This window comes from Montipora foliosa, chromosome 9 (genome assembly GCF_036669935.1).
Source record: "Montipora foliosa isolate CH-2021 chromosome 9, ASM3666993v2, whole genome shotgun sequence".
In the NCBI taxonomy this organism is placed as follows: domain Eukaryota; kingdom Metazoa; phylum Cnidaria; class Anthozoa; order Scleractinia; family Acroporidae; genus Montipora; species Montipora foliosa.
This window is the reverse complement of record NC_090877.1, coordinates 9,774,371-9,795,785: the sequence shown is the minus strand read 5'-3', so window position 1 is coordinate 9,795,785 and position 21,415 is coordinate 9,774,371. Positions and strand designations below refer to the sequence as shown.

General features: G+C 37.8%; 1 protein-coding gene and 1 long non-coding RNA gene across 11 annotated transcripts in view; one reads left to right on the top strand and one right to left on the bottom strand.

The window, feature by feature from the left end:
* The first annotated feature begins 4,348 nt into the window (after positions 1-4,348).
* The window catches only part of LOC137971032 (atrial natriuretic peptide receptor 1-like), a 62,748-nt gene continuing 45,681 nt past the window's right edge, over positions 4,349-21,415 (top strand). Inside the window, exons 1-2 of one of the 10 annotated variants that reach the window (XM_068817738.1) lie at positions 4,349-4,432; positions 10,636-10,742. The gene's annotated coding sequence lies outside the window, so the exon portion shown is untranslated. Of the gene's footprint in view, positions 4,433-5,461; positions 5,626-6,913; positions 7,146-10,635; positions 10,743-13,064; positions 13,085-13,796; positions 13,945-21,415 lie in introns of those variants that run through there. The other 9 variants (XM_068817740.1, XM_068817743.1, XM_068817741.1 and 6 more) reach the window with 9 other exon arrangements.
* LOC137971041 (uncharacterized) lies at positions 15,061-16,957 on the bottom strand. The gene is made up of 3 exons (XR_011116907.1): positions 16,833-16,957; positions 16,616-16,724; positions 15,061-15,415 (listed from the first exon to the last, which is right to left on the bottom strand). It is a non-coding gene; the product is annotated as an uncharacterized lncRNA (long non-coding RNA).

The following is a 21,415-nucleotide window of genomic DNA, read 5'->3' as shown; positions in this document are numbered from 1 at the left end:
TTGATCTCCTGGCATTTAATTCCTCCAGATGACTATCAGAATTATATTCGTTAGACGAAACATGTTCATTCAGTGGATCTAAAGAGTCAAAATCCTTGACACTGAAGAACGGGAGTTCGCTCAGGGTACAGTTATCACATATCCATTTAAGAGGACTGCAAGCACGTATATGTTTTAGCTCCATAGGTAAAATATTAACACAGCGAGTATGAGTCAGGGTAAGACATTTCTCACACCAAAGCCTCTTGTGGTTACTCTGTACAGTTTTCGAGCAATTAAAGCATTTGATTACCGCAGATCTCGTTTGGTTGTTGCTTGGACCAGGGTTGGCCTCAACATCGCCACTTATGCTGAGCACGAATATAGCAGGATTAAACGAAGCTGTTTGGTTCGACGAATAGAATATTCTTCGCTTTAAAAACTTCTTTCGAAGTAACATAGTAGCTGGGGCATGAGGTGAAACAACTTTCCATAGTTTGTTCAACGCCTCGGATCCACCAGAACGATGAGTCGCCAAATGAATAGCAGCAAATCCAAGATGGCGGACACGATTACTCCCATTTACAAGGCAATTATTTAGAGCAATTCGCGAAATGTCACCAGGAAATAAATCTTGCTGAAGCCATTCATTATTACGAACAAGGTTGCTGATGAAGAGTCACTTAGAATTCGAAGAAATCGCGAAAACTTGGAGTAATAGACTGCAGCATAAAAAAGTCAATCCACCCGCCATAACGACCGCTGACCGCCTGGTAGGACATGTGATTGCTTGTAAAATACTAAACCTAGAAAGACTGAAGAAAATAAAAGGAATCTGTTAACATTGTCATACTCCACCACTATTGCCTTCTTAAATCGGAAGAACGATGCATATCTTTTCGTATGAAAATTATTGGCCGGGTATTCTAGAGTTTAGCCGACGTGGAGCGTCATAAAAACTATCAAAATCTGAATTTTGTTGGAATTGTCTGAAAGATTGTTTTTGCCAAAAATCAACGTGTTGACTTCATACAAATACTTTGCTCATATGACGTATCAATGCACCTATGACGTGATTCAATATGGCGGTGAGAAAGCAGACGAACGAAAAAAAAGCGCTCCCTACGCACAGGATACCAAAGATTAGAATTGCGCTCTCCAAACGTCGAACGCAAAAACTATTATTCAATTCGCACTTGTTGGAGATGACATTGGTTATAGCCAACTCAGAAGTTGCCTCGTTGCCCATTTTCCATCTCAAACTGTCACACTTAGCCATTTTTGAATCATTATGTTTCCCTTTCAGTCCCCAAGAGGTCTTGTGACTGCGTTGTCAAAGAGTAAAACTCTTGGAGACCCAAACAATTAAGCCGCCGGCGATCAAAGCGGCATATTTCCTACGTTTGGATTCAAATTTAATATTCCGGCCTTTTTACACCGTTTCAATCAATTGTTAATGAAGGTTGAAAAATCTGATTGTCTTGTCAAAACAACTTCTTATTAGAAGAGCTATTGAAATGTTTATTGAAAAATACATATATATCTTTTTGTCTGGTCCACTCAGTTAGCCACTTTTCCTTCAGAAAAATGACTTCCTTTTTCATATCTTTTGGCAGTTATTTGCATAGAAATGAAAATTCTGACCCCAAGATTCTGGCATGTAGATAGAACACAAACTGAAAAAAATTACAAATGAAATTATTATGTGGTTATGTTGTATAGGAACCCACTGGCATCTGCAATATCACGAATGCTGTGAGCGGATCAACTCACTCATTCACTTCCTTTTCAGATTGATAGATTGTGCCAAAAAATCCGGCGTTTTGTATTAAAATGGGAACAAAATCAATCACATGCCAGTGTATTTCTTTTAAAAAAGCTATATTATTCTTTCGCCGGTTTTCAAACAGTCAAATCGGAACGCTCCTAATTGACTATCTACTCATTAACCCGGGTCTAGATCTAACTCTTGGTCTTCTTTTTGGTGGCTTGACGTGTTTTCTTTAAGATTTAAAGAACACTAATTTTGTTTTGTCTGAGCTGAAAACGATTGTCCCCTCAGTTGTTTGGCAGATGTGTTTGCATAATTTTCTTAAATATCGTCATGAAACGACAACGGCGAATCGTTGCTGCAAAAGTCTTGGATAGTTGTAAAGCTATCATGGTGTGTGTTCTTGGGAAATAAGGTGCAGTTAATTAACGATGAATTGATATATGAAATAGATCATATATGAACTGCGGATATGAGATCCTCACAGTTATGAACGCCATTTTTGCAATTGCGTAGAGAAGCCTGAAAAATTCAGCACTTCAACGGGGTTTGAACCCGTCGCACCGGTATCGCGAGGTCACAGGTTCAAACACCGTTAACTGTATTAGTTACAAGCAACGAATTTTTGTTGAGTCAATTCTGGGTAGTTAGTAGACTGGTATATTGCGTAAGCAACAATTATTCACCTCTTTAACTACTTGCAAGCAATTGCTACCCGGCTTTGGTTGTTACTGAAGTTTATTTACGTCCGATGGCCGAGTATATTGATCTGGTAATTAAGTTATCACGATAGCTATGAACGCAAGTTAATCAACTTGTGCAATGAAATGAAAAATATTCTAACCGACGTCAATGAGATTTGAACCCGGGCTGAGTGTATCACGCGATGATCATCAGTGTCAGTGAAGCGTCGGCACATTCGCAAGACAAACTTAGGCACACGTTCGATCACATGTGGCAATTGATGATCAAATTTTCCTCACGAGTAAGTCGCGATTATTAGAGGATATTATCCCCGGCTAGATTTCAATATGAGACTTTAATAAAGTCATTATTATTATTATTATTATTATTATTATTATTAGTATTATTATTATTATTATTGTTGTTATTATTATTATTATTATTATTGAGAGAAGAATCTCGAGTTGGAGGTTCTGTTTTCATGAGCCCTAAAATACCGCAATGGTTCATTTGCATTTTCATCATCTTCCTTTTAATTGAAATCTATTTTAAGAATCCTTTGTGCTCTAAGGAGATTTATCGATCGAATTTTATCTCCAGAAAGCACCTTACCCAATTTGTTCTTAAGGCTATACTGAACAAGATGTTGACGAAATTTAAATGATATTGTTTGAATCAGATTGCGATTAGTAATGCTTGGGTGACTCTTAAGTCATCCAGTTGTCTTCTGAGCATACGAACTCGTATTCAAGGACCAGGGGCCGTTAGGGCTAACCCAGGAAATTAAAACACAAGGATTCTCGGGATATTTATTCCTTTTGAGCGCCAACGATCATGGAAATTGACCCTCCGTTGTTAGCGACTGACATTTGTAAACAAGTACGAAAGTCATCTTCAGAGCGGAATTAACTTGATTTTCGGATGATGGCGTCCGCTGAAGTATGCGTGAAATGTGATGTTTCATCATGTTTGTAACACTCCGTAACCGCTGTTCGTGTTTTGGGTCCATCGTGATAGTTGCAATGATAACTTGCGTCTTATCGTTCCGAAACAGTTCAATGAGGATTGAAATGCCGCCCAATTACAGCGGATCATCCTTTCAACCTTCAACTTACATGTCTCTGTTGTTTCTCTTCTTTTCTATCCTTTCTTTTTCAGTTTCTCAGACCATCTACGCTCAGCTTCTCTCGGCATCTACTACCTCTTTGATTGTCTAAAACGGTTGTATTACTTTACACGAGAATTTCAATAAAGCTCTCTGTTGACGTCCGATCATCGTCAGCCTCTTTGAATGAAAATTAAGTACACTTTGTCTTAAGTGTATGAAAGCCACATTAATACATCGATGTCTTCGCTACCTTGTACGCCAGAGAAAGCTTTCAACAAACTCATCAATTATATAGTTACGTTTTTAAAGCCTTTTCAATGACATATTTCCTTTACATGAAAATGTAAATTTATGTATTTTTTTTGCGGAAATATGGTTGCTAATTCGTCCATTATTCGGTTGCTACGTTTCCCTTAGAAACACTCGGCCATTTTTAAAAACTTTATATGAGGTTTTGAAACAATAAAGAAATAGAAAAAGTACTTTTTTTAAAAACAACCAAGCTTTTGTTTTTCTTGAACCACAGAATATTCTTTTCCTTTTTTCGAAAGAATGGTTGATGTTGTGGCAAATTGGGGCAATCTTCAAAACCAAAATATTTTCAGGGCAACATTTCCATTACTAGGGCCAACGCTAGATGGATTTTTAAGGTAGCACTTCACAGGTATCTCTGTTGACTTACAAGGGCTAGACGGCCAATGTTTAAATAAACGTATCCCTTTTTGAAAAAAAATATCATATATTTGACATTGTCAAATACGTCAGAAGGAGACTATAAATATTCATATGGCCTTATTTATATTTCGTTCTATTGAGAACAATTTTCTACCTTATTTCTTTCAGAGGTGCGAAGAAGCAGCGATTTGAAACTGCCGCTCCATAACACTGAGGTAAGATAAATGGTTAGCTTGCAATTGTTGTTTGGCAGTTGTCGCCTGTGATCTCATTGATACTACTTAGGGTATTAGATCTAAAAGGATCCGGTATATTGCCTGTCAATTTATGGCAAATTTCGAATTATTTCTTTGACTGTTGTTTTCAGTGTTTTCGAGTATTCGAAATGTACGGTAAATAATGACATTGAGATTTAAAGCGTGATGTAGCGTGCAAATCAGTTTCTATTCGTGATGATTAAAAGGGAAACAGATGAGAGTGATGTTAACTTATTTCAAAGCAATGTCGAACGAAAAACTTGTGTCTACCTTAAACTTATGTAATACGATAAAAGAAAAATCGACGGCAGAATATGTCTTCTCTTGAGTCAAGTCGATCGAATGCAACCGAGATATTTGTTTTCGAAATTTCAATAACATTAAGTGATGGAAACCGCGTACTAAGAATATAGGCTGCAATCCGTTATATGAAAACTAAACTTGTAGATTTAAAAAAAAATTAACATAAACTTGCAAGTCCATTTGCTGTGCCGGGCTGAAAGACATCATGTCTGCTCCTGCAATACCTATTGTTTAGAGCTATCATGAAACGGTACATACTCAGCATTTTAATGGCGCGAATTTATGCATTAGAGTTGATACCGCTTTATCCCAAGGCTTTATTAAAGAAGTAAAAAAGCACGTATTTAAAAACGTAGATGGACAACGAAGGAAAATCCTTTTTTTTTCTTTCCATTTACAAGAGCGGGTTTTGAAAGTAAATGAAATGATCTGACCTCTTGGTGTTTTTTAGCATTTGTCAACAGCAAGGAACAATCAACTCTTATATAACCGGTGCCGGAATGTCGAAAAGATATTTGTTATCATGATGGTTTTTCTGTGATTTGCACTGTAGACGCGAGGGTATTATATATGATCCTCACGTTAATTTATTAAAAGCACTTTAGAGTTAAGAGATCATTTTGATAAGAGTCAGTTTTCAGGCTTTTCAAGGATACTACATTTGGGCGTTTATGAGAAATATTTAGATAGTTACACAGGGCTTTAAATTATATAAAAAGTCAAATTAGGCCTGGCCTTGCGGATGAGGGGTTCCACGAAAGGCATAACACGCAGCCTGGCGGACCATAAGAAGGAATACTGCACATTTCTGTTCCGTTCATTGAGAAGAAGGATAATTACTCTTACAGGTAAATAAGAAACCAAGTAAATCTTGAGGACGGGAGATTTCTAGACCGGGTTCTAGACCCCGAAAAGAGTGAGCGGTCTGTCATAATCGGTCTGTCACTAGACCATCTTGAGTTTTATTCCCTGAGTTATGGCACGAATAAAGCTGTGCTAGCCCGCAAGCGGTCTCTAAGGTTAACACAACTTCTCAATTTTTTGCCTTTTTGCTCGTACGTATATGGTGCGACGTTTACAATTTTGAACAGCCTGCGTGTGAAAAACGGAAAGCTTGCGATGATGATTACCGAAAATGACTCGTCGTCAACGCAACTTGACAGACTGAGATCCAAGAAACGCTAGTCAAGATACATGGTGTGGTTTGTTTCGCTTGAGTTGTCTGTGGTGGTTTCCACTTGTTGTATCAATATCATTTTTGGTATTCTGTATTGTAGAGATTCAACTCGATTCTATTGGGAAGACAGAATCACTTTTTTGTTACGCCGGGTCGTATCGGATTGTCAATGGAACGTTAAAGACCAGACTCAGTTGAATCACAGAGCATTGCAGGTCGTGCGAAGCCATTGTTATCAACCTTTTTTTAAAATTTGATATTCTTCCGGGAGTTAATTGATTTCATTTGACTCGCTTAAGGTGACAAGTCATGGTACATCTAGCAATGTCTTTAAATATTGACCCTTTTTGATCGTTTTGATCGGAGATAATTCTGCCAAGTTTGGAAAGATTACCCGCGAAGGCGCTGGTGTAGTCGTTCAGTAACACATTTTTCACTGGGTACATTGTTTTTTCCCTGAGAAGCTATTCTGGTAGCCTCGACCGAGAGCAAGAATAGTCACATTGCTTTTAGTAAACTACATTTTCCTTCGAATGAATTTCGATGTGCCCAAATTTACGCTTTCCCTTTAGGAAAAATGTAATATAAAAGCTACGGCGTAAAAGACTTAACAACACACCATTCTATATTTTCGTGACTTGTGAGTACATAGTTAGTATACATTTTTCTTTTATTTCTTTTCAACCCTAACGATGGTAATAAATATTTCGTTCATTTGCCCCGCCCTCGACGCAGACAATGATGAGACGAAAGTAGTTTTACCGTAGCTTCGGGCAAATTTACGTTTTGCCGAAGAAAGCTTTGCAGCAGGTGATTTGTTGAACAGTTTCAATTTCAATAGGTCACGTATTGACCGTTGGATCGTTTGCTGAAACTGAGATTTCCAAGTCATCTTGTTGCCATCGTAGCAGGTTTGCGCTGTCTTTTGACAGTTAAACGTCGTTTTGTTTGCAAATATCAATCATAAGTGTGTTGTCATCGCATCTAAGTGATCAAGGAGCCGTATGGCTTCAATTCGGGCCAGTTATCTTTGACTTCCTGTCGAATCACCTGCATTTTTGGGCGTATATTTGCGCACGTTTTGGAAAGCTTTCATTATCTCTTGTCACAACAAGAGATGATCTGTGAATTCGAAGCCGAGTGTTTATTTCGAAAGCTTAAAGCGAAAACTCGTTATCTCCACGCAAGGCGGTAAGTTGTCGCTAGTATGTTGGCTACATGAAAACCACCTCGTGTCACGTGAAAACTTCCTTTAATTAAGAAATAGCTTGCCGGCGGAAAAGCAGCGTTAATAACTTTTTGAAGCATTTGTTACAATCCCTTGCTTCATCCTTATGCAAAATTGAAATTGGTCGCATCGACCTATTTCTTAAGGACTCTCGTATTTTCTAAACTAATTCATGTTACAATTTCACAAATTCTCACGCAAAATCCAACCTTTCTAACACGGGGAAATGCTAAATAAGGAAGATGAAAATAATATATCTGTGGTGTATTTGCCTTTTCTTCATATTGGTCTATTTCATGTATTCATGTTTTCATTTCCGAACAGTTACGTTTCTGCATGTGAAACTGTTCAGTTCATGATGATTGGCCGCACATATATCTGATCATAAATTTTGGCACACAGTACCCGTAACCTCGAGGATCGCTTAGGTTTTTAGCAAACAATCAAACGGGAACTGCTCCTCATCTTCCCTTACTTTCGTTCGGTTCCCATTCGAAGGTTTCGCTGGATACAAATACAGGCCAATATTAAATGCGCATTCGCCACGAGTCATTTACGCACAAATATAAATTTGATGGCTTTCAGACGATCACGTCTTATAACGGTTTATGTCCCCAAGACTGGTTATACCGGCAACCGGCACGCTTGGTTTTTTTCTTTTGTAAAATAAGAATATAATGTTGTGACACTTTGATGTACTGCTCAAATCTTCGTGCTGCAAAACGTAAAAGCGACGTTTACTTTTTGCAACATAATAATTTGTTTCGCAAGAAGGTGGTAATACGCGCAACAAACCATCTCAACTTGCAACGCAACATTGTTGCGCGACAATTTGCCTGAAAAATTTTGCCTGTATGACTGGGCCTTTATCTCGGAGTATTTCATTTGCTGTTTTGCCTTTTCTAGGAAATAACCAGTTTTGTTTTGGTGTGATCGAAGGGAATTTTGAATGAAATAAACAATATGGTCACTTAAAACCTAACTATCCAATCCATTATTCAATTAAATTCTGCAGAAGTCCATCATAACGTAGAAGTCTCGTTCTTTATGGAATGCGGCGTACCAGTTTATTATGATCTATTTTTAATTAAGACGGCTACTGCTAAGTGTTTTTTTGGGAAAAAAACATGACGATATTGCTTGTTCATTCCCTAATCAATAATTTTGCATTTAACACGATCAGTCAATCCCATGAGGCAACTTGGTTACGGACCAATCAGAGACATTGTCTTCATCTGACCTTATCTCACTGGCATTTGTTTGACGAGACCTGTATTTGATTGGCTAAGCCAAATAAGAGATATCGACACTTCAATGCTAAACAACTTGACACTGAAATAACCAATCAGAACTCAGCACTAGAAGTCCATAAACGAAAGCCTTGCGTATGAACAGCCGTGACTTTCTTAAGCATTCTTTATTCTTTTGGTCTAGAAGTTTCTTGTGGTGTGGTTTTGGCATTATGTGGTGTAGTTTTGTCATTATGTGGTGAGGTTTTGTCATTATGTGACGAGGTTTGATGATTACTTGTTGTGTTTCCATCGTGACATGTTGAGGTCTTCCTTTGACGTATACTGTGTTTACATTTTATGTGGTGAGGTTCTTTTATGACATCGAGTTTCGCCCCTTATGCGATTATAAACACAGCACGTCAAACGAAGACCTCAACAGATCATGATGGAAACACAATACGTAACCATCAAATCTCTTCACATAATGACAAAACCTTACCACATAATGTCAAAACCACACCACATAATGACAAAACCTCACCACATAATTAAAACCACACCACATAATAATATTGCCACAGTACACGAAGAATCCAAAGGAATGAAGATTACATGAGAAAGTTATGGCTTCCATACTTGCTTGCGTTTTGCGAATGTACACTGGGTGGCGTAGCAATCAGAGGCTTTGTGATCAATAAAACCCCTGTTTCACTGGTCATTGTTTGGTGAGCCCTGTGTACCAAATTTAGACTACCGTAACCTGATGGGCCAAGGCCATATGAGAGAGATAACGATTTCTGGTCAATTATATAGACTGTCACCACTTAGCATAAGCAAAGGAAGAAGGAATGACTAATTTGAGATTATGAACCCTATAACTTGTTTATAAAATGTCGCAAGCTTTTTTCGTTTTTGGGTAACAATTGATTGTTTTTATCAGATATCTCCAAGATTGCAATCCCTTGATTTTGTAATGCTGATGCTGCCTCTAAATGATTTTTGTCTCCTCAACTCCCCCGAAAAGAGAGAGGGTATAATTAACAATTATTCCATGAGCGTGCGTTGGATATGAGATGATAGATAGCCAACGAGGCGCGTAGCGCCGAGTTGGCTATAATCACCTCATTTCGAACAAGCGCGAGTGGAATAATTGTTTTATTAAAAACGCCCCCAAAATATAGAAAACTAGACTACAATAAAAATAAAAAGGCCCAAAATTAACACGTATGCTTGCCGTGTTTGTAGATCATGGTATAATGGCTCATAACATGATGGCTTAGCCAATCAAAACTCTCGAATTGCATTATCCAATGATCCAGTTTTTAATAACATGTATAACACGTATAACATATAACATTAAGAAAACAGTCCTAAGAAAATACGCGCCCTGATTGGTTAAAAATGGTGTTTCTATAACTCGATGGAGACACAGAACTAGTGCGAGCTGTTGACGTAGTGATGGCGCGAGCAAAGAGAATTTACATTTTGATAATTAGAGTTAACAAGTTGTTTTCCTTTTTCTCGTCGCGTTGTTTTCTAAAAGAAATAGAAAACATGTACTCCGTGTTTCTATCGAGTTATAGAAACACTCGCCTGCGGCTCGTGTTCCCCAAACTTTCGTTCTCGTTCTCCCAAACTTTCACTCGTGTTTCTATAACTCTATAGAAATACGGTACATGTTTTCTATTTCTTAAATAACATAGAGCGAGTTTCAATCGAGTGTCGTAAAACCAAAACCAAAGTAATTACTTTAGCCAATCAAAAAGGACAGAGACAATCCGGCAAACCAATCAAAACTCGAAGTAATTACACGTAGCCGACTCAAAGCGCGGGAAAATGTGCACGCGCGAGCCACGATTGGTTTTGGTTTCACTTCTGATTGCTTAAAAAAGTAACGCGAGAACTTTGAACCAATCACTGAATGAAGTAATCATAAACCAAAGCCATAGGCCTTTTGCTGGAAGGCAAGCTCATTATTATTCCCCCACTGGGACATTAAAACAGACCTGAACCAGTCAAGCTTGACTTACCTTTGTTTTAATGTCCCAGTGGGGGAATAATAATGAGCTTGACCTCCAGCATGGCGGGTTTTGTACCATGTGATCGTTAGTTGCAAAAGGCCTATTCGCTAATTACTTTCGAAGTAACATACAACACGTGTAATGACACTGCCAACCCAGATAAATACTTCCTGAATGTGCTTTCAACTGCCTTTTTTCAGACCAACCGTGATTGCATGAATGAATTTAATAGGGTTCCAGGATATTTGTAGCCGTCATTTTGGTGCAATATCGTCCACAGAGGATGCACTGTATATGTGTCTCTGAGGTATGTAATTTTAAACACCTTTTCTACGAAAGAACGAAATTAAGGGAGGATACGGGGGCAATATCTTCCTTATTAGATTTGCTATTTTCTTCCGATTGTCATCCATTCTGTTGGGATCTTAGCGGTTTCTTTAAAGTGGTACTGTAATCAATAAATCTCTTCAGATTTTGAAAGTGTGTTTGCGTAACTCCAGAATGGCAAAATTTGAAGCTTAGATTTTTATCCAAAGGCTTCGAGTGTACGTTTTGGATTTCACGGTCCGTTATTACTCGCGTTCAAAACTGACCGATTGGACTTCATAGAGTTTGATCTAGGGAAAGTAACGTCATTTACTCACTGGCTTAAAATTTCAGCGTGTAAACGCAGCTTATTTTATATGCAACACACGAAATTCCCGTACTGCTTATCGGCCGCGTACACACGCATTGCAATTTGACGTCAATTTCTCCTCGATCCAGCTCTCTCAAGATTTCAAAGTTGGTAATGGCGGACCATTAAATAGGAAAAGTCCAGTCAAAATAAACAAGTGTCTTTTTCAAATCAGGGCTTAAATCTTGGGTCACTTAGCGTTTAGTTAACACAGTTTTGAAATCCAAAAAAAACGAAGAATTGATTTTTTGGTCATAGTACTACTTTAAGACGTAGAAAATAGTCTAGATCCCTTCCTTCCCTGTAACTTTTCACCGATGATATGTCTGCATTCAACTTCAAAATGTATGGTCTATCAACTCAGTGATGAAACAACAAATTGCAAACGATGAAGTAAAGTTCTATCATTCGTTTTAATCTCATCGATTTGCACTTCGAGTAATACTGTTTAAAACAATTTAACTGCTAACACAGTCTACTCAAGCGAAGACACTACTTTGTCTGTTAAGTTAGAAATGACATCTATACGTAGTAAAGAACATTGAATCGAACCGTTTTGGCCCTTTTTCGTGACTAAAATATCACTTAAAAGCCCAGAATCTAATCGCGTTCATGTAGCTCCTTCCAAGTTCTTTTCATTTATTTAAGTTGCCGCCTTCGGCGATCAGGTATTAATCAAGTTTTATCAGAAAGAATAAAATACGGGAAATCGTTGATTTAAATAAAAAGAAAATGGTTGGCCTTACAAGTAATCAGATACTACTTCTTAAGATTTGTTAAACCGTGATGTATAGGATCTTTATTAATTTATCTTTAATCTTAGAGTGCGCGGCTTATTTCAGTCGATTGGGGCCTCATCTTTACCAGTTGTCCTTAGAGACCTTAAGATCTAGGACGGCATCGTCAACGAAAAACATGTCTATATATATATATATATATATATATTTAATACAACTGTTTGTAGTTTGGCGGGGTTTTCTTTTTTGTTGTTGTTGTTTTTTTCATATATATATGTATATATATATATGAAAAAAACAACAACAACAAAAAAGAAAACCCCGCCAAACTACAAACAGTTGTATTAAAGACAAGCGCTTGGAATGCTTCCAAACTCATGCGCAGACGCGATATATCAAAGACTGTTTTGCATTCAGTTTTTAAAACAAGCTGGCGGGCATCGCTAGACAATCATCCTATCTAAGCTGTGGAATATATTTAACTTGAGCATTTTCTTGGTGTTTTGCTAGCTCCAATGGAGTGCTTAATTAGATATTCAAGACTGAGCTTCATTTCAATAAAACCTGCACAAGTGTGTTGTGGCTTCTTGAAAAAATCAAATCGTTTTGTTTTTACAAACAACGTTTGCAAAAGGGTTTATTCTATGGTGTGTTTCTTGCAAGTTTTTTTTTGTTTTCAAAGCAAATATACTAAAACAATAAGAAATCCAGACAGCTGCGTTATGCTAATGAAATATTAGGAGAATAAAAACCGGATAGAATTAAGTTCTCTGTGCGAATTGGGATGAATGGAAACGCATTACTTGGAGGAAAAAGGGTTATTAAACATCTATACAACAGTTTATTAAAAGGTGGAAAAGTTCTCTTGCAACATAAGGTTATCCATTGATTGACAAATTATTTAAATGGACTTAAGGCTGAAATCTAAGAAAACAATCTCTTTACAAGATTTATTATTAGTATTTTTCATTTATTTATTTATTTTTTAAAAAGGTAAAAAACCAAACTTTTTTGACATTAAGTCATCAGCAGGGTATTAGGGTACCATCCGCTAGACGCATATTTTATATGAGGTAATTCCCGATGGGAATAGTTTCGCGACATAGGATTTGATTTGTCTATTCAAACTAGGCTTCAGCTGTCGGATCAATTTTAATTTTGAGATTTTAATCCGTTCAAAGTTTTATTCCCTTTGGTAGCGCCGTCGAAAACAAGGCTGGGACTGAGAAAATTAAGGTAACTCTGGACGAAAGGTTGCGTATGGATTGCGTCATTTATAGAAATTTGTTTTACAAAATTGTGACGTGGAATTGTTTTTTCTTTTCTGAAAACATGAAAATTAACTGAGAGATTCGAAGGACTGAAATATACAATGTGCGTAATTCATAATATTATAGACTTTCTTGTAAATATTATATCATTTTCTATGTGCAAGTTTGCATAAAATCAATCCGAGTTTCAGTGCATCACTGTTATTCGAAGGATAAATGAAATGGCGCCTTTGAATTCCAATCCTTCTGCATGCGTGTCTATTTCCGCGCATGTTATTCAAACGCTTCCTTAAGTGACAAGGTTATTCAAATGACAGACGGTCACAGGTTCTTAATTCACACGAGAACTGCTAGTTAACCGAAGAAAGACCGACCGTCGATCCGAAAATTGGGGTTGATTTCATAAGAATAATTTTTAAATGGTTTGAACTGAATCATAACACGGTAAACCAAGTCTTCAAGCAATAACTATTTCCTACTGAATTTTCGTAGTGTTCCTGTTATTGCAAAGTGAATGAAGCCGCAAGGGTTTGTGTATAAAATAGCTTTTGATTGGCTGCGGGTATAAATAGATTCAATGCCTCCCCAAGCCCTTCTTTATTGGATATTCACTGTTCCTTTAATTTCCGGCCTCAGGACTCTGCGTTTATTTCCCATCTTCAAAGGTTGTTTAATAACACGGAAAATATTGCTGGTAGACCCAGTTACTTTGTTAATTTTCGAGGAGTCAGTTTAAGGCGAAACTACTCGTCTTGTTTTCATCCACTCGCGGCGAGCTCGAAAACACTTGCGGACGCGATTTAAACCAAAACGGAACAATTCGAGGTAGGTAACTGGGATCATGTTTTCTCCACACGACATGAGCCATTCAGCATGTATTTTGAAACCGTTAGACTTTCTTAGCGAATCGAATTTCTTCCAAATACTCTGCTGGAAACAAACATCAATACTTTAATTTGCAAATTTAACGCAAAATACAAGAAGACTCATTTCAAAACGGACCAATTTCTGGTAGGTAACTGTTTTCTCCACACGACACGAGCTATTCGGCGTGTATTTTGTAACCGATTACCTTTCTTAGCGAATCAGGTATCGTCCGGATACTCTGCTTGATCCAACAATCAATACTTAGTAAATTTGCAAAATTAAAAAAAAAAAAAAAAAAATGGGAGAGGAACGGATTGGGTCAAGCGCCAGTGGTACATTACTGTTCGATGCCTGTAATCTTTCCCGCCTGGACTAGAGTTTCTTTCTGTTTTTGTCCATGAGACCATTCGAGTTGTCTAGTTCACTCGGTGAAAAATTAAAGCTGGCTTTAAAATTGAATCCCTGAATGCTTTGATTTTGAAAGTTCTGCCACCTCACGAAAGGCGAAGCAAGCCAGCCACGAATTCGTGACTTTGTTTCAATGTTTAAGTATGTCTACAATTGTTCTATATACTTTTTAATCTTATCGTATTAAATATTGAAATATCGCTTTTTACTGATTGCTTGCAATTACAAACCTCTTGCTGCTTTTTTTGTTTTAAATAAAGGAATCACGAACATGGAAAAGGACATATACTAGAGATAAGGTTTAGTTTACAATAAAAGCGCCGGACTCTTTGATTTTTCAATGTCGGCAGTATTCCGCTTGAAAAATGTGACAGGGTGATTTCCCATTGAGTACCGTCGTATAAAGTACGACTTACAAAACACATGTGGACATGTGAAGCATGCAGGAGTCGAGCTCTCAATTCAATTTGTCACGGTTTTCTCATAAAAACTAGCGCTAGAGTTTATCCTCGGAGAAGAAAATTAAATTGAAATTCACTTTACAAACATGGCAACGCTCCTTCTTTTTTTAGATTACCGACTGAAGGAGTGTTTTTTTTTTATGAGAACCGAGAAATAGATTTTAAAACGAGCCTCACATAAGGGTGGTTCTGATGAAAGCAACAAGAGCTAAAAAATTTCGTTTTTCTTGGATAAGGTAAGGAGAGTATGTCCTTTGCTCTTTATATAAGCTCTCTCTCACTTTTTAAAATATCAGTCCGTGATCTTCCACTGAGAGGTTTTTTTATTCATTGCTTCCTGTTATCGCAATCAGAGAGCTTCCATTCAGGAACAAAGAATTTGAGTTTAATATTTTGCCTTTTACTTTCAGTTTAAAATATTAAAATTCGCAGACAAGCTTTCTTTGGAAAATGTTCTCCTTTATGATCCACCGTAAAGCATTTAAATCTGATCTTCCGTCGTCTTTGATTCCAACAAAAATCGGTTGCAGCAAAGCCAGAATCAGTCATACAGTGAAAGTCTAAGAAAGAAAAAAAAAAGGAATGTTACGACGAAGCCGCATGGAAGAATTTCTTGATTTGCAAAATCAGGGTCTGATCAGATTTACGACTGACTTCTTCGCCGAAAGAACATTTCTGCCAGTGAAATTTTTAATTTTTAAGTCTTTTTCTTTCAGTTAATTTCAACAAGGTTGTCGTTCGAGCTCATGCAAGATCATGACGACACGTAACAACATTCATCTTTGTTATTTTTTTTTACAATCCTAGTAAAATCTTGCATGGGATAAATTATGTTCTTTTGAATGACCCCCCGGCTAAGAATTAACGATAGCACGGACTCCTGCAGCCATGCCGTCTTTATTTCCTAAGACGCTGTGTAATGAACACGTATCTCCCGACCAGCAGGTCCTTAAAGCACCTTAAAGTATTTCTATCGTTTGATTGCTTGATGGACAAGAGGTGTTTTGATGACATCTGAACTGACCGCTGGTTGCACAATATGAAATATGACCGCATCAGCCATGAAGGCCAACTTATAAATTTGGTGGTTTGAAAGTTATTAATTAAGCGAAAAGAAGACGATCAGTCGTTTGTGGCAGGCACTTTTTTATTAGTAAAACCGTCTGGGACTCCTTATAATCCCTTAAGAGTCTTTTCAAGCGAATAAACAATGATATAAGAGCCATTTATTTTCGCTTTTGTGGTAGATAAGGTCATTTCACGATGTTCCGGGGGTAATAAAAAAAATATAATAAGGAAAATATATAGAATAGTATGATTCTTTTCAGACATAAAAAGTGCTCACAGTACATTTGAAAGCTCCACTGAAAAGTGTCTAAGCTTGTAGTTGTTAACAAATTATGTGAATAATATTCTTTTGTTCGGCTGCATGTCAACTTTTTTTTTGAGATTTGTTGCTGTTTGAATTGAGTCCATAGCCGAAAATCAGAGCTTATAAAATCGAACAAATGAGGTGAATTGGGGCAGGAAGTACTTCACAAAACTAGAGCAGCCTTGTGAAAACAGCCATGCGGAAGCAACTGGGTTTTAGAAATGAATACTTCATAAATTTTGGAGGTAAGGAAAAGGATTTCTAAAACACTGTTGTAACAAACTGAGTATACTCTCTTAGTTAAGGCCAGGACAAAAATGATACTTGGCGATTTTGCTTTTTCATTTACTTGTCCAAAACAACACCAGCGTCTGAGTGTAATACTCACAATTATATTTCTGGTTATTTTCGCCGCCATACTTCAGTAAAATATATTAAACTTCGTATTTTCCTTGCCTGGAACTTCAGGTTGGGGTGTCTTCTCATCGAATATATTTCTATATAAGCAGAGAGTTTATTTGAACAATTTTATCAAACTTCTTAACGATTATGGTCTTAGTAATAAAAATAAGTGTTATCAGGAGAGTGCATATTCCAATTCTTACCATTATAATCGTGGATGGTAATTTTCTTTCTGAAGTAACATAATATTAATTTGCCGTATCGCAGCTGCAAATACAATCCGAGGTTTTCCCGAGAACGTGCCCACACTCTATCAGTTAAAAAAAACTTGCAGCCGGTCTCGATCGGTTGAACGTCGGGCGAATGATGCACATCTTTGCAATAAGCTGAAAAATTCACTAACGCAATCAATAGAAAAATACATAAATAAAAAGATAAGTAAATAAATGAATAATCAGACACAAAAGATGAAATGAAAAATAAAAATGGGAATTACCCATTTGGACTAAAGGCAACCGTTGTCCTTCCTGGCTTTTTTCTCTATTCTAAATCAGGCCCCCTAAGCCACCCCCACTAAGTAGCACTGAATGAGACAAATCTCTATTCCCATAAAATATTTCGGACAACTTGGGAACGAGGTGTTTCGGGTTGAAAATTATTTATTTTCTGCATGGAGGATGGAAAAAAGATTGCTTATTCCTTGAATTTGCGCGAATTCAAATGATGCGACGCTAGCTCGAATCGGCGTTATACCTGAGTAACTGTATAAAGGATATGTTCGGCAAATTGAAAGTCATGAAAGATATTTTGTATCGTCAAATAGGAACTCGGAAAAAAATCCGAGCCCCAGATGGGATTTGGACCCAGGAACCTCTGTGATCTAGTACGGATGCTCTAACCGCGGTGGGCTAAAATCTGGGGCTCGGATTTTTTTCCGAGTTGCCGTTTCACTTTGTCACTCGTGTAGCCGCGTTGGAACACTTTGCCCTGCATTCGAGACAATTTCAATGACGCGTCCAGGGGTTAATCGAGCCAATCAGATGCGAATCGCAAAGTGTAGCTGCCACTGTTCGCTGGGGACGCGACAATTTTCAAAAAAAAAAAAAAAAAATCGCGTAACAGTCGCAGGAAAAAAATTGTCTGTGTAGCCGCGGCTTTAATGTGACTGCGCGATGCAGTTAGCGAGTTGTTATCGCAGATATGTCTTAAATATGACTTCGCGATGCGGTTAAGAGTCATCAAAATTGGACTATGCGAGGCCCGGTCCCAGGCTATCGTAGTCCATACAAACATTTCACCCTTGCTTACCAGTCTCCAGTAGCTGGGGTTATAGCATTCGAACTAGATCACAAAGGTTCGTTGGTTCAAAGCCCATCTGGGGCACGGATTTTTTTTTTCCCGAATTCCTATTTGACGTTGCACAGTATCTTTCATGTATTTCTCACATTATTCGCCTGGGTGGTAAATTGAAAGTGATGAGAAAATAAGGAGCTTCCGAGAGATGTAATTCATTTAAAATTCTTGGCGTCGAGCAGGCCCCTCGGGAAGGGGGATGCGACGGGTGCGCGCGCAGCCCCCCGAAGGCTCCCGAGGTCCACTTTTTAGTTGACCAACGATTTGAAAAAAGTGAATTGATCAAAATATAGTTAGTATAGCTCTGTTCTGATTCACTGTTTGTGTAGTAAAAATGAAGTGAAAGTGCTCTAAATTAAAACGGCTACACACTTGTACCAGAGCCAGCACGACACAAGAGAGGCCTTCTTCACTCAGTTCCTTATGCTCATCCACTGTATTCTCTAAAACTGTAAAATACATACGTTAAGTAGTCTCTGGGCCAAAAAAAATCCATTTTGAAGTTCATCAAAAGTTTGAGTAATATCCACGTTTTTAAGTTCGCTTTTGGCTGCCTGTTTTCATATCATACTGCCTTCAAAACGCACGAAATGGCAGTCTCAGACAAGCTAATTTTAGGGATCTTCCTAGAGTCTCGCGCCTCCGGCGCTCGTTTGGTCCGTCTCCTCCTTGGATCGCACCCTCCCGCAACAAAACTTGCCTACGGACCTGAATGCACACTCGGACCAGCTCAGGGCGGAAAGAGACCGGGCGGTGAAACGAGCGGGTCCGAGCAAGAAGGTGTGATGCAGTAGACTGGGGTCTACTAAAAAGCCTTTTCAAAATGGCGGCAAGTGTTGAGATCGGCGACTCACTCGAAGAATTGGAAGAATTATTTTTACAGGATATCACAGACGCCTTTTTTGATTTGAGCGAGGAAAAACATTCTTCAGATGTTCCAGACACATAGCTGATGTTAGTGTAACAAACATTTCCCCTCTGTTCTTGATTGGTTCTCTCCTATAACCTATGGTCTTTAGGTAAATCCAAGTGTTTTGATTGGTGCTTTCTTGTTCAGAACTTTGCCATACAAGCCATTTCCATGGAAAAGGTTATAAGCCATGGTTTTTTTTACATTTTGTTTCTATTCTGGTGAGTATTTTCACGACTCATGCTGTGTGTTGTAGGTCACCCAAAAGGCAAGTCAAAATACAAGTAACAACTTGGAAATATTAAGCTCTTACTAACCGAGCTGGAGGGCCATACTGGGGAATATTGGTTGAACATTGTGCAACTAAAGATGGAGCGCAGCGAGGTCCATACAAAAATGACCAAGGTGCAATATTCCTCAGTATGGCTTGGGCAAGCTTAGTTAGAAAGTAGTTTATCATATGGTACTCGGGCCATGGTTGTTTCTTGAATTTGGGGCTTTTCAAAAACAAAAATTACAGCTTATGACCGCTTCCAAAGAAATGGTCGGCATAGCAAAATCCTAACCAAGAAAGAACCAAATTATCACAATGCTTGCATTTACCTCAAAACTACCTTACCGCAGGAGGAAAGCCAGCAGGGCAAGCAACCCCCCACCCTAGCTTAGCTCAAGGTCTAGATCCGCCACTGATTACCACAATATTTTCTGTAGTTGAATGATAAGGAAAAAAAAAAAAGGAAAGGAACTTTATTTAAGTGTCTAGTCGATCTAGCGCTGGAGCGCTAATTGGGGACACTGTAAACTGAAATGAACAATGAAAGTAAATCAAGTCAAAGCTAATTATGTGCCTTACTGTGCTAATTATGTGCCTTACTGTGAGTACAATAGTTGTGCAAAGTTTAATCATGTCTTTAGAAATCAGTCTTGTTCAGAGATATTATCGGCACGGGATTTGGGGAAAGTGTTTTTATTGTCATTATCGAGAGCTTACTGAACACAGGCTGACCAGGGTGCACCTCAGGCTAAATGACATACCATCATAGCTTACTAGTTAGTATGAAGAGTTGTACAGTGTCAAGAGAATTTGGTAAGCCTATTTATGGTTAGCTCTCACAAGCAGAAATTGCAACATGCTATTTTCAAAACAAAATAGAAAATAGAGCTAAATATTGTTACCTATTACCATTAATTATATGAAAATAAAAGTCCTGCCTTCCACATTATGTATACAGTGTGACATTGCAAATCTTCTAATTTGTGTAATTATCTATGAAAAAAATTAAACTGGAAATATGAGACAAGATATTACAAGGTCACAAATGCCATTGCCCTCATTTTTTGAATGACCTTTACAAGAGAGTGATAAATGTATTTTTTTGGATTATAGGCTCTTTAACCCAATCAATAAGACTGGAATTTTGGAGAGTTGTTAAGCATTTGAATCACAAACCCTGTGAGGGGATTCTGAATGTATGGCAAAAACCTCTACTTTGTGTACGAAATACAGATGACATAAAATAATGGAAACAGGCGACAAGAAACAATACCGCACCAAAATATAATGTCTTGCAAACAGTGGTTAAACAATAATTATGTTACCATTTGTGTCTGGTCCCCCAAGAAGGAGCCATATTAAATTAAAGATGAACTGTCCAAGTTAAATTAAGATTGGTTATTTAATAGTAATACATGAAGCAGCCATTAACCTAGCAACCTTTGTAGCTTTCTTAATTGGTGTTGATAGAAGAATCCTCCTTACAAGAAGGGTTTTCTCTCCACTAACTAAAACATTAGCAGGTAGTTTGAGGGCAATATTGTGTGTGTGAATGGTGAGCTGAGGAAAAATCATAGACAAAAGTTAGGGTTAGTCTGTAGAATGAGGGGGAGAAATTTACAAAGCAAACTCTCAGCCCCAAAATAATGTTAACAAATGAAACAAACTCTGTGTGAAATTAAAAACTTTAATCACAGAAACAGCCAGATAGTACATGTATGAAAAACTGAATCACGTAGGAGAGATTAACAACTATTTTACCATGAAAATTATTCAGCAGAAGTGGCCGGCTTGGGGGTGATGTCTCCAAAAAGGCTTGTGGTGTATGAGGCCACCTAAGCAGAAACAGCCACAAGGCAAAAAGGGACCTTGCCGAGAGCTGGAATATGACACTGACACCTTGAAAACAATATGAAACAGAGAGTTACTGTATTGATCTGTACTAATTGATTGAGTAAAAGGGCTAGATCAGCCACACATCTTTTTTTTTCTTTAAATAAGCCCTCAGACCCCCAAAAATAGATGCCAGTGATCCTTGAGTGTGAAATAATTATGCTATATTTTTTAAGTTCTCTGTGCGGTGTCGCTAGTCAAGCCTTTACAATAAATACAGTCATTGTTATTTTTCAAGGGATGTTCCAGGGCTTATGCTTTTAATTATTTTATTTATGTTTCACACAGTGGAACAAAAATTTGATCATATTGATCAGCCACAGTTTAGCTTATTTGTTTTTGTCCAAACTGCACAA